General features: G+C 35.6%; 1 long non-coding RNA gene across 1 annotated transcript; it reads right to left on the minus strand.

Annotated features, from left to right (window-relative positions):
* Nucleotides 1-573: 573 nt before the first annotated feature.
* LOC147873744 (uncharacterized) lies at nucleotides 574-7,202 on the minus strand. The gene is made up of 2 exons (XR_015535399.1): nucleotides 7,067-7,202; nucleotides 574-5,451 (listed from the first exon to the last, which is right to left on the minus strand). It is a non-coding gene; the product is annotated as an uncharacterized LOC147873744 (long non-coding RNA).
* Nucleotides 7,203-11,717: the final 4,515 nt, after the last annotated feature.

Raw genomic sequence — 11,717 nt, forward strand, 5'->3', positions numbered from 1 at the left:
CTGGGAGTTTGTTGATGCTATGGAATGAAGCCAAATTGAGAAAGTTTTCATGCATTGTGAGTAAATTGTTGACATCCAGTTGGTGGAGGTATTAATTGGATGTGGTGGAACATGACCCATACTGTTTCCGTTATTTTGCATTCTTTGCCACATGCACATAAAATGCACATGTTTTGCAATTCTCTTTGTAAGTTTCAGATCAAGAACTCTAGGGTTTGTTGTGGTGAAATTTGATTATGTTATGCTATTAAAGGTAACCCCAAACTTGTACTGTTTAATTTTCTAAAATAGGCATTAACAATATGGTGTAAGCTAAACTAGTAAGGTGGTAACAACACTAGCACTACTTAATGTAGGGCCCTGAAATTATGGCAATAAATAATAAAATATGCAACGTTTGTTAAGGTATGTGAAATGTGAGGTTCTCATAGCAGTGAAGATAACAATATTGTCCTTTTGTGTTGTGAAGTCATGAGGACTCATAGATAGACTTCTTTAGGTCCATATGGGATCTCGATCCAGAAGAACATCATTATTTTGTGATTTTTGTGTAGAATGTAAAGCAACAACATGGCAGTTTTACAAATATTTTATTCAGATTTATGTTTGACTGTGATAACTAATGAACCATTATAGGTAGACATTTGAAATTTTGTACAGAGATAGATTGTAAATGTATTATACCTACAAATAGCATGAAGTATTGCTTGTAAGTTTACAGTTACCGACATGGTGACAATACGAAACTTTGAGGTTATGCTCGACAAATTTGACATACAAGTGTGTATATAAGTTCTCTGTCCCCTCTAAAGTAACAACATTTTCTGACATATTTACAGGTGCAAGTGATGAAAGCAATTGACCTGAGTTGGATTTGATCATAAGATCATCTGTGCATGAGACAAGAGCACCAACTTATGAGCTACAGTACATTATAAGAAGAGATGGTGCACAGCTGTAATGATTGCAGCCGAGTATAATTGAGAGTTGCAACATTATTTGGTTGGATTCACTGTTCACACTTAACTCAATAATTAACCTTTTGGGTTTTAAGTTCAAATAATTAAAAATTTTCTTACTCCTGAAAAAGAAAACTATCTCCATCACAAAGATCTGTTGTTGATGCTGTTTAAGGAAATAACTGCTGTGTAATTTGAGAATAAAATGAAACCCATAAATATATTCTGTGGGTAAAATGCAGAATTACTGAATAGAATGAAATAGAATGGAACATTAAAGGTGGTGGTACACACAATTACCTCTCAGCATTAAAATGTTAAATATTAATTTTGGAATGTTGTTATTAGAGCAATGACCACAAGACACATTCATCGCCCTGATGATGGAGGCAGTATGACCTCTGAAACGGTGGAAATCTACCAGACTACACGGCACAACAACCCGGAAGACAGCAATCTTCACTACAAGACTAAAGTGTTAATTGTCTTAACTGGAATGTTGTCTGAACATTGTCAGTATATCATTAGAATTTCAATTAGAATGTATTTATATTCTATACATCCTTCAAAGTTCAAGTCAAGGATATGGAAGATGTCATAATATGAATATGAACGTTTAGTACAATAAAATGTGAAAACAATATCAAACCATTGCTAGGACATTCAGGAAGCCAAGGTGCAAAGAACAAATGCAGAAACTGCGGGCTTTGCACCTTTCCAGTCTTTTTGTATATGGTTAATGAAAACACATACATCAGAGATTTATTAATCAAATTGCATAATTTTAAATGTATTTCTGCTTGATGAACTGGTTTTAGTGGATTGTAGCACTTCAAGATGATACACCACTTGTAAATTTTGTCTCCCCTAATTTGAGCAGACGACCGCCACGGTGGTCTAGCGGTTAGAACGCTGACCTTGTATTCCTGGGGTCTCGGGTTCGATTCCCGGCGGTGCCCGAATTTATAACTTGTGTTGGGCAAGGCCGTGGTCTAGGCAACACGGAGTTTTCCTCCGGGGGCTTCCCCGGTTTCTCCGTGGCATCCCAACAATTACTCCATTCACACACAGAAGAAGGCAATGGCAAACCACTTCTGGATCATCTGCCAAGAACGTATATGAACAGGTCCCAGTCCGAGAAAAGGATGGAAGGATCCTGTTCATATGGACCTGTCATCAGACAGAACACTAAATAAAAATAAATAATTTGAGCAGCAGCAGGGCTCAGAGGTCTCAACATGGAACAATTGAAAGATCTCTGATCCCCAGTAAATATATATTTTTAGAAACAGACATCTGTCCAGGCAGCCTTCAGAAAAAATAGTCTTTGGGTTCTGGTTTTGGTTTCATGCCCTTGTTGAGAAATACTTTGAGCTCTGTCAGGGTCAGAAGTTTCTCAGACTCTTCTTTTTAAGCTATGCTTTCAAATTTTATCTTTCTGTATTGATTTGTTCCATTAATAATTTATGATTGCAAATACCCTGACAAGAATGCCATAAAGATTATGATGGGGAAGAAAGTGACTTGGCCACTGGGGGCTTGAAATCCTTTGGGAATACATGTGATTTGAAAGGTTTATGTCAGAATTGTCATGTATCTTTGAGATGTCATTAGCTCTTTCACATACATAATTTTTAAGAAAAGTAAAGCTCTCCCAATACATGCCATGGAGGCAAATGGGGCAGAGGAGATACAGCTGCTGCTAATCCTTGACCTCAACACTAGATGGGGGTGAGTAGTCAGCATCATCATACCCCAGCTCTGCTTTACCCTTAAATAAATGACTTGTGGTACCCATTGGGCAGGGGCCCCAGAGCTAGTCTGCACTCTGAGGCCAAAAGAGAAATCCTTTGCCCCTGCTGGGGATTGAAACCCAGTCATTCAGTCTATAGACAGCAGTCTCATTATCAGTATTTTTATCTTTCTTTTCTATCACCATTCTTACATCTTTGTTGTGTTAGCATTAGTTAATCTTAAATTTAACTTTGCACTTAGCAGAGAAATTATTCAGAAGGCAGTGGTTCTGATACATTGGTTCTCAACCTTTTGGTTCTTGCAGCATACTTGGGATACTCTTTTTTATTGTGGTACACTAGAATAAAAACTGAGAACTAAAATTTACAAAAGGTACACAAATTTTAAAGTAATGTAAAATTATCACAAATCAAAGATGATGAACTTTAACTTATCACTAAAATATGCTCAATTACAAATAACAATGTTATTTCATTTTTTTAACTTGCATATTTAGTAATTTTATACATTTATTGTATTCAGATCCTTGCATCTCACTTGGTAAAAGCTCATGGCACACCAGTTGAGAACCTGATATGATACATGAAGTTCACTGAACGTAAAGACAGGAGAAACAGTTGACAACTTTAGATACAGCCATGGTAGAAGTAGTAGTGTGAATTCATGCACAGTTCCTCTCTCCTACAGGTTGATATAACACAGGATGTGACTGTCTTTCCCCTGTGTTCAAACCACATTATCATAGATCTGTGTCTTCCCTGAAAATTAGTTTCTATTCCATGCATGTGTATGAGATATTAATGTTTGTTGGTGCATTTGCAACTCTGCATATTGCTGATGATGTACACATAAATGCATGTTCTTTAAAGTGTCTGTTATTGTTGTCAGTTTTAATCCAAAATTCTAGTTTAATATCCAATATCAAATTTCATGATACTGTGTTTAGAGTTCTGGAGTTACTACATACAGAGGATAGACATCACGAAACTTGGTGCCCTTGAAGTTATTGCTAGTGTTCTAACCCAACCAGACATAACCTAACCTAACCTATGTATGTTGCTCCATAGTGCTGCAGCAAAAGTGTGTTTGGGAGAAGTCCATTCTTTATCACTTTGGCCATCGTTTTCTGCATCTCTTGATTTACATTTAAGGAGATTGGTTTTGGCTGGTTCTGTAACTTTCTATGGATGTACCTTGTACAGGTGTCTGCCATCATACCAAAGACAACATGAACAGATGCCACAGTGCAGACAAATAAATAGACCAAAGAATAACAATGAAATCATTCTGAACTGACATTTTTTCAGAATTAGTTACATTGTTTAATGTTAGACTCCACAATAGCAATGCATTGTTTTCTAATTCATCAGATTTCAATAGAAGTGTCACCCAAATTTTGTGTGGATGGCTGAAATTTACTCTAACTGTTATGTACAAGTATCTGTAGAGAGTAACACAAATTTCGTGTACATTGTTTGGAAATGTTAATAGAATGTGAATGTGAAAATATTGATGCAGTAATTGTATCTGCCTTATATAATTCTAAAGGAATTAATTTATTTGGACTGATGTGTAAAGTCTAATGGTTTGTTATAAGCAGCATTTAATCTCATGCAGGCAATAAAATTATGACTGTTTCAGAACAAATTTTGAACACTCCATCAGCAGTCAAACAACTGCAGAGTGCATGTCTGTAATCGTTCTATGTATTGCATAAAAGAAGCAAGTTTATGTCCTGGAAATTGTGATGTCAACTGTTTAAGTCTTGTTTCCTCCAGTTATCTCAATTTACACTGTACAGACTGAGCATATCATGAAACACATTTCTGATGTGAGTGTGAAGCCAGATGTAATATATTTCTGTTTATTTGTAGTAAGCTTTACATTCAGGTTATAAATGTATTCATAAATACTAACAAATCCATCTTTTTGTCATTGTTGGAGTTAAGACTAGGTGAATATGTACAGAGTTGTCTCAAATATGTATTACCTCATGAAGTTGTTAATTCAAGCAACACATTCAACATATTCAAAAGTAATTAATATATAATTTGTAGAAGTTAGTTAATTTGGTGATGAACCTTCAGGTTCCCTAAGCTATGTAGTTAGTTAGAATTAATTTAGACAGCCAAATAGACTCTATTTTAAATTCACAACAGTTAACATTTATAACCAATTTTTTTTTAGAAAATTATGAATGTGATAGTGCTGGTTATGTACAGAAAATTGTATGGTAATTATCTAAAAAATATTTAGTTTCATGTCAGCTTCATGCACATTAGATTACTTATTTTACTAATTCTGACCAAAATTAAAACTGCTCAGAAGTTTTAGAAAAACCTCAATTACAAAATAATTAAAATATTGCAAAGTAGAACAAATGTGAACAGATGGATGGTCACAAATTCTGCATTTGATACATTGTGCAAGGAATGCATATAAAAATGGCCTGCAACCTTTACAAAATTGAGTTATTATAAGGACTGTATGAATGTCAGATATTTGGTAACTGTGACAATGCAGTGAGTTGCAACTCCACAAAAGACCTACCTGTGAAGAATATAATATTTGTTGATTTTTTATGGTTCTGAAGATACAGTCTGCCACAAGTTTCAGTTACAGGCACCACTGTTATAGCTGTGAAGTGCAACTTCGGTAATTCTGGTGATTCAGGAAGACAGTTTTATCATTGGTGATTCTTTGGTCATCACTGTAACATATGTCTTATGGTGACAACCTATGAACATAAGATTCTTTCCTTTATTACATACTTATTACATTATAATTTATGCATGGAAGAGTATGAGTTCTTCCAAGATCATATTTCTTTCTGTCTGTTACTCATGTCTCTATGATATTATTGGATATTTTTTATATAGGAGTATAAAGTGTATACAATGCACAGTCCTAGCAGTCAAGAACAAACAGTTAGGAACTCATCAGTATCTGAGAATTATGAGATTTCTCAATTTCAGTTTAGTTAGCAATTTAGTTAGCAAAAAGTGACTTGAATGAATGGAAAAGACAGCTATAGAATTTGAACACCTATAGGTTTTATAATTTAGTTTTACTGGTTTAAAAATGAACTTCTTGATATTTTTGTATTTTCCAGAGCTAAATTTTTAAAGGTTACTGTTTCAAGCTTGGATAAAACACAAGAAATTCAAGCCAAGGTTGGACCTGCCATTTGATTCAGTTGTGACAGACTGGTTAAACCATTCTTAAAGGAAGAATGGATGGAAGGAAAAGTGCAGGGCATTTCTTGCTTTCAACTGTCAAAAGTCTACATTGTTAGAAGCCAGCCAATCAGAGATGTTCTCTGAGGGGTGACGCCTCATAAGTAGAAGGGACTGACTAAAATCTGCTAGTGAGTTGTGAGGAATTTTAAATCAAATCAGAAACTGAGAAGGGTGTTTTAGAAGCTGTGGTCTTCCAAGATTATTAAAATTACACATGCTTGGATTATTATTATTATTATTAGTGTTCTGTCTGATGACAGGTCCATATATTATGAACAGGATCCTTCCATCCTCTTCAGGTTGTCAGGGACCTGCTCATACATATATACATTCTTGGCAGATGATCAGAAGTGGTTTGCCATTGCCTTCCTGTGTGTGTGAGTGGAGTAATTGTTGGGATGCCACGGAGAAACCGGAGAAGGAGGAAAACTCCGTGATGCCTAGACCACGGCCTTGCCCAACACAAGTTATAAATCTGAGCACCACTGGGAATTGAACCCGGGACCCCAGGATTACAAGGCTAGTGTTCTGACCGCTAGACCACCGTGGCGGCAGTGGATACCAGTTATTAAACAGAGGAGATGTGTCTTCATAAATGAATCAAATTTATGACTAGAAAAGAATTTTGGAACCAACTTTAAGAAATTAAATTATATAAATAGTTTATAAACAATTAAGTGAGGCAAGAGTTAAAAATTTGGGTCAAGTTAATTTGAGGTATTTGAAGTTGCAGTACATCAAGCATTATGAACATTTAGTTGTATTTCTGGCAAATTATGAGGGTGTGTTGTATGGTGAAATATATGACTTCTAGTTGTGATAGTTAACAGGCATGTGTATACAGTTTTAAGAGACATTCTAGTAAGAAACCTGGTTATAATTCATTAGGGACCAGATTTGACAATACCTCTACTTCTCATCCAAACCACATTTTACCCTGAAATAGCACATCCATCGTTGACATTAACTAACCTACTCCTGTAATATTAAAGGTGAGGAAGACTGCATACAAGGCTGGATATCATTTACATGACATTCAAAGTGGCAACAACAACCAAGGTAATATGGGTTCAAATTGTTTTTTAATCCTAAGAAAAAAGTACAAAAATATACCTTTGTATAGTTAAGGACTAGCTGGTCATATGCTCACATAGTCAAGGTATTCTCTTCTCTTTATGGAAATGATTTATTGTCTAGTTTGTTGTAGCTTACAGCCAGTCCCTACCATGCACCAGATCCTTCCAACCCACATTTTAATTCCCTAAAATATATTTTCACTCCCATACAAATCAGCAGCTAAAATTGTAGTGTTCTATATTTTAATCTTTGCCACTTTACATGGAAAAATGAGTCCGTGGGACAAAACTGTCTCAAAAATACAGAAGCACCTATAATAATGTCTTCTCCTTCCCCTCCTCCTCTTCTTCATCATCATCATCATTTCGTTCTCGTCACGATATTCTTTGACTCTCCCTCTTAGCTGCAAGGTTACATGCTTAGGTAGTCACGCTTCGTTGTGTGGTGTTGAAAGTGACTTGAATAGTAATAAAATACAGATTTGTGTTTATTGTCGATGGTTTTCATTGTAATATAGCGTGGCAGGTGTGACACAGATTACAGTTGAAGTGACGCTTAAAATGTCAGTTGAGAATTTGTGTAACTATGAATCGTGTTTGCGCAGTCCCATACAGCATTAAATACTCTATGTCTTTATTTGTGGTGTAGAAGATACCAGTCTTACAGTGTGCATTATGATAAAACAATATGAAACATTTTATTATCAAGGGTTATTTCTGCTGGTACACATTGAATCACGGATTAGAATACGAAGTTGCTCACAGAACATTCTTGAACAGTTGGCACAATGAAGACACGGAGAGGACTAATAACTTTCAGCACTGGATGGACATGATGGAATTTTGTTCCATTGATGTGTACTTTTTACGGAAGGAAAGATAAAGGTGAGTTTGAAGTCAGATTCAATGTTTTTGTGTTTATTTTCTACTAGGCTTATGTTGACGTGAAGGATGCTGCTGTATGTAGGCCTACACAAAATCGCTTTTCGTGTTTGAAATTCACAGGAGGCGTATGTGTGCAGAATTCTCTCTGTTCCATCATAGTCTGTATTTGATCTTGGGATATGAATTCAAGCAACACACCTTGAAATGTGGGAAGAGACTAACAGGTTATACAAAAATTTTCTTTCAAAGCATCGTTTTTATAGAAAGTAATGATTACGACACTGCAGTGTAAAGCGTTCTGTGTAATAATTAATGTTAAGGACTTTGAAGTTGAGGCAAGCATCAGTTTTTTTAAACTTATGAAGGCAATATAAATTTATCTGTGATGCTTAAGTAATACCATGCTATGAAGACGCGGTGGAATTGAGGTATAGCTTCATTATATAATTGGCTAATGCAACACAGCTTTTGTAAACACTAGGACTCGATCATGACTTTAATGAAACACCTTACCAAGCTGATATTTGAGATCCTCAAGTAGAAGTTACAGAGGAACTTGTTCTTTCATTATGCCGGAGGCTTTTCTGCTAATGACAAGACACAATTCACTTTATAGAAACACATGAAAGTTGTCAGAAAACATAACCAATCATACCTGTTTGGAAAACTTTGTTATCGCATACTGAATGGTGTTCCTTCCACCTCACAATTCCTCAAAGAATCAATAACTAACTAACTAACCAAAGCCCTCCACCGGACCTTGCCCTGGGCAATTTTCTCCATTCCCCATCATCTTCTCTCCTAGGCTCAAATATCCTTTTGAACACTCTATTCTCAAACACCTGCAATCTTTGTTTCTCCCTCAGATTGATAGACTATGTTTCACACCCATACAAAACAACAATCAAAATTATTATTTTATATATTTTAATTTTCAGGTTCTTAGAAAGCAGACAGGAAGACACAATATTTTGAACTTGAAGTAGCAAGAACTTTCGGAATTTAGTCTCATCCTAATTTCTTAATGAATATCATTTTGGTTTGTTATTGTTGTTCCCATATTTTTGAACTTTGTCAAACTTTCAAAGGATTTATTATCCACCCTAATATGATTTTGCCCGCCTGTCTGCCGATGGGATACTATCATGTACTTTGTTTTTTCTGAATTTACTTCTATCCCCATCTATCTACTAGCCTCTAGTAAAATTTCTGTGTTCCTCTTTATTGTATTCATATCGTCTCCCAATAAATTAACATCATCAGCATATGCCAATAGCTGATGTATCCCATTCATTTGCAAACCCTCCTGCCTATCTTGGACTTTCCTGATGGCATATTCAAGCACAAAGTCGAAGAGCAATGTAGACAAAGCATCTCCTTGTTTCAGACTGTTCTTGATGTAAAATAAATCAGATAACTATTTACCTATATGAATTTTGCTGCAGGTTTCATTTAGGCACATTTTTATTAGACTCACTAGCTTCTTTGGTATATCATATTCAATAAGAATATGGTATAGGCTTTTTGAAATCTATAAACTGTACTCTCACATTTTCTGTAGTATCTGATGGGTGCAAAAGATCTGATCAGTCCTTGATCTGTTACATCTGAAACCACACAGATTATCACCAACAATTATATACACATTTAGAGTTAATCTTGCCAGAAGAATGTTTAATATAATAATTTTGTATGAGGCTAATAGGAGAGAAATTCCTCGGTAATTACCACACTCAGTCTTGTCCCCCTTCTTATGAATAGGAATAATTATAGATTCCTTCCTTTGTTGTGGCATCTTTTCCTTATCCCAAATTAACTGAATAAGCTTATAGGTCTTCATATGCAACCCTTTGCCACCTTCTGTAATTAATTCTGCTGGAATTTAATCACTACCTAGAGATTTATAACTTTTCAACTTTCCAATGGGTAGTTCAGCTTCATCTAAACTAGGTTCTGGCATTAACAGTTCAGCTGTATGTATCTTAATCTGTCTAACATCATCTGTCTCATAAACATTTGAGAGCTGGTCAAACAATTTTTTCCACCAATTCAACATTTTGATTAGATTTGCAAATAAATTGCCATTATCATCCATTACCATATTAGTCTGAGGTTGATATTCTTTCTTAAAATTATTTATGTCTCTTTACAGATTTCTGATATTTTTTTTCTTACTATTTATCTCAAGCTCATTAATTTTGGCTTTCAGATATTCCCTTTTTTATTCCTAAAGATTCTACTAGCTTCATGTCTTACATTACATAGATTATTCATATTTGTTTTGTTTGGGTCCTGCAACCATTGAAATCTTGTTTGCTTTCTTTGATCTATTAATTCTGAACATTCTTCATCAAACTATGGTTTATTATGCTTTCTCCTGTAGTATCCAAGGTTCTCTTTGGATGAAAGTTTGGTACAGTCTCTGACTTTTTCCCATTTTCTGTTGATATCCATGTTTTCATAATTTTATCTGTCTCTAAAATTTGAAACCTATTCGAAATTTTAACTTCATATTATTTCTTTACCTCTCCCTCATTTAATTTTTTGAAATCTGTGTCAAAATTTTGCTTAGTTCGTCAATCTACTGAAAGCCTCTCCCTCAGTTTTGCCACTATCAGATAATGATCAGTGTCACAATCAAAATGATACTCGTGAGGAAGTTAGAAGGAGGCTAAATTCCGGAAATGCTTGCTACTTCTCAGATCAAAATATTTTGTCTTCCCATCTGAGTCCTAAGAACCTGAAAATTAAAATATACAAAACAATAATTTTACTGTTGTTTTGTATGGGTGTGAAACATGGTCTCTCACTCAGAGGGAGGAACACAGATTGCAGGTGTTTGGGAATAGGGTGTTGAGGAGGATATTTGGGCCTAAGAGAGAAGATGATGGGGCATGGAGAAAACTGCATAATAATGAGCTTAAAAATCTGTACTCCTCCCCCAATATTGTCAGGGTGATTAAGTCGAGAAGAATGAGATGGGCGGGGCATGTGGCATGTATGGATGGGACAAGAGGTGTGCACCGGGTATTGGTTGGGAAGCTTGAGGGGAAGAGACCGCTGGGGAGACCTAGACGTAGATGGGAGGAAACTCTCAGGCAGGATCTGTGGGAGGTAGGAGTTGAAGGCAATTGGATTTTTCTGGCCCAGGACAGGGACTGGTGAAGGGCTTCAGTTAATTTGGTGATGAACCTACTGGTTCCCTGAGCCATCCATACTGTGCTACCATATGGAGTTGCCCAAGTGTATTTATGAATATTATGATGTGACAATTTTTGACTCTTTACAATTAGATATTTTGACATAGAAAAGTGTGTTGCTCTAACACCAGTGTCATTTCTAATTTCATGTAGACTCTTGTTACCTATTGTTAGTTTGAAAATATCTTTTATCTCAATTTTTGCATTGAAATCTCCTAGCAGAAATTTTATGTGATAATTGACAAATGTATCAAATACTGAATCTACTTTTTGATAAAAGCTATCATTTGTTTCATCATTTTTGTCCTCAGTAGGGGCTTGAATATTAAGGGCAATAATATCTCACCAACGTCCTGCCAGAATTATGTAAGAATACCTGTCACAAACAAATTTTGCTCTCTTAACTGCTGCCCTAATTCTGCTATGAACAAATAAACCTGTCCCTAAGTGATGATTATCATTCCAGCTTTCATAGAAAAATGTGGAATATTCCATTGGGATCACACCTTCCCCTCCTCCTTCCATCGCACCTCCTGCACTGCCACTAAATATAACTTAAAATTCTCTTAATTCCCTACTCACTGATTTCAGTGCCCCTGCCAT

This window comes from Zootermopsis nevadensis, unplaced genomic scaffold (assembly GCF_977971745.1).
Source record: "Zootermopsis nevadensis isolate Lab colony 2312 unplaced genomic scaffold, Znev_1.0 Znev_ptg000016l, whole genome shotgun sequence".
NCBI lineage: Eukaryota > Metazoa > Arthropoda > Insecta > Blattodea > Termopsidae > Zootermopsis > Zootermopsis nevadensis.